At 43.0% G+C, this 2,697-nt stretch overlaps 1 non-coding gene and 1 pseudogene across 1 annotated transcript; one reads left to right on the forward strand and one right to left on the reverse strand.

Moving 5' to 3' along the window:
• The first annotated feature begins 311 nt into the window (after nucleotides 1-311).
• Trnaa-agc lies at nucleotides 312-384 on the forward strand. Its single transcript has one exon. It is a non-coding gene; the product is annotated as a tRNA-Ala (tRNA).
• A 716-nt stretch (nucleotides 385-1,100) lies between these two features.
• On the reverse strand, nucleotides 1,101-1,587 carry LOC105570098 (annotated as a pseudogene).
• Nucleotides 1,588-2,697: the final 1,110 nt, after the last annotated feature.

Raw genomic sequence — 2,697 nt, forward strand, 5'->3', positions numbered from 1 at the left:
TTAGACACTATCATCCTGTCACGGCTCTGAGTCCTTTAAATTCTTTGAAATTTGTGTTGAACACATACAAGCCTTACTAATTTATTTAATTTATTTAATTACGCGGACGTGAAACGCGTTTCTTACTCTCATTTCAATTATTAAATCGGGGGTAGGGGGGACGTAATAATGGGGATACATTGTGGAGATGATACTGTGTTTTAAGACTGACAAATCAAGTCGGCGCACAGTTCTCGATTTCGAATACTGTCACGATAGGTGGCACTTGGGAATCAACATTAGACTGTTTATTGCGATGAGTATTGCCATGTGCCTCGGTGGTCGAATTGGTTGAGACGCCCGCCTAGCGAGAGGGAGGTCCAGGTTCAAACCCTGGCCGAGGTGATATTTTTTCGCAATAAATTTAGAATAGAATATTTAGACACTACCATCCTGTCACGGCTCTGAGTCCTTTAAATTCTTTGAAATTTGTGTTGAACACATACGAGCCTTACTAATTTATTTAATTTGTAATTTAAGTTACAGTTTGAATGTGCGGGGCCTCTATATTGTCCGGTTAGATGGCAATGGTCGCACACCCGAGTGTTGTCTGGCGCGAACGGTTTCTCGCATATGTGACAGTGCGTGGTGCTATTAAATTTCTCATACTGTTCTTTCGAAAGTGTTTGCATGGGAACATTACTCGACAGAATATTCTTTACACGATATGCTAATTCTTCTAGTTGGTCAGCGAACCATGCGATGCAATCCTTGTCACGACGAAACTGATATGTTGATAGCGAGTCGTCATATGAGCAGTGCAGGTAATAAGCGATGCTAAATACTTCATGGTGCTGATATGTCTTCGGATCCGTATCCATCTTTTTCAGGATACACTCCAAGTCGGCGTAGACGACAAACGGCACACGTTCCTTCCTACTGTGATTGTTAAAACTGAGCCACTTGTCCTCCTCGCTGGGTAATATGATCGCGCAGTCATTTACCTGTTGACAGTCCACGCTGTGGGCTTGCAACTTGACGTTGGAGCTAAAGTAGTGCAAACATCTGGAAAGACGAAAATTTTTAATATATATTTTTTCAAATAAAGTAAGTTTCACAAATCTTGTCGATACTCACCGATCGCAAATGTATTTCTTCTCCTTGTGTTTACTGAGCTGAGAACTGACGAGGCGGGATAAATTCTTTATCCAGACGAAGTGACCCACTTCAACACCCCTCTGATCTTGTAGGTATAAAAGGTTCACGTGCTTCTCCTTCTTCTCATCAGCAACTCGTAGCGGTACGACTGTGCATTACTTCTTCTTCTCGACGCTGTATACGTTGATGGAAATACTGTTCAATTGTTCAAATTTTTTCACTTGGTTGAGTGTCATTGGAAAGCTAATGTCTCGCAGGTTTAGCACGTCGCTGTAATATGGATACGACGATTTGCGCTCCGCGTTTCTTTCAGCTGGATAGAGAGCAGCGACCACCGACCACGCGAAACACGCATTGTCCTTTGATAGTACGTTGATCACCGCTTTCTTTCGTTTTACCACTTCTGGCATGTGTATATGCCCGGGAAAAAATTTTCACATATGATCATATATAATCATATATGCTCTTATACGAAAAATGTCCATATATAAAATACCATGTGTATCATATATGATCGTATATGATAATGTGTTTGTCATATATACTGTCATATATGACAAACATGTGTATCATATATGATCGTATACGATAATGTATTTGTCATATATACTGTCATATATGACAAACACATTATCATATACGATCATATATGATACACATGGTATCTTATATATGGACATTTTTCGTATATGAGCATATATGATTATATATGATCATATGTGAAAATTTTTTCCCGGGTGGCATCCCGCGCGCATAGGATTGCACTTGTTCACGTTAATGGTTACGTTGTGTATACGCGCCAGCGCCCACCCACTATCACGCTCCTGAAACTCTTCGAGTTCAGCTAGAGTCGGACCGATTACGCGCGACTCGTACCACTGTTGTAGGTCCGTTGTAATAAACAGTTCATAGTTTTTGTGCATAGTTTTATGCTTTTATTTGCACGTTTATCGCCCGCCACAAACTCTCCGTTGAACATAGTATTCACCTTTACACAATTATAGCGCTCGATAGTGTCTCGCACATGCTCGATCACGATATCGCGAGCGTCATCGAGAAATTTGCGCGGGTCAATGTACTCCGCGTTAATTACCGCTCCGGTAAGCACGCGACTGTCAAACGCGGTGTCGATCTCGCACCACGACAGTTGCGCTCTCGAAGAAGTTCCAACACCGCCACCGCCGAAATGTACGAATCGCCTTTCAACTCGGCACTTGACACTCTCGAGTCGCGCGATTCGAGCCACCAGCGATTGTCTGTTACCGATGGATAGCCTCGGACGCTTGACACGGCTATGTTCCTCTAGCTCTGCGATACACTCGCCGCATTGCTGCAGCCACCCCAAATAATCACCTAATGTGGCGATCCTGTCGGCTCGCTCCACCAGATCTTGCTCTCGTTGTTCCATGTTGTCGCGCTAGCGTCTTTTCAGACTTTATACTGTCCACAATGTTTTTCTTCTCGATCTCGTATAAAATCTCCTACTGTGATGCGGCAGGCTTCCGAACCGATTATATATGTATATCATAAGAAAGCCAATGTCAGCAGCCAGGTCGGCGC

This window comes from Vollenhovia emeryi, unplaced genomic scaffold (assembly GCF_000949405.1).
Source record: "Vollenhovia emeryi isolate VEMERY1.0 unplaced genomic scaffold, V.emery_V1.0 DF942120.1, whole genome shotgun sequence".
NCBI lineage: Eukaryota > Metazoa > Arthropoda > Insecta > Hymenoptera > Formicidae > Vollenhovia > Vollenhovia emeryi.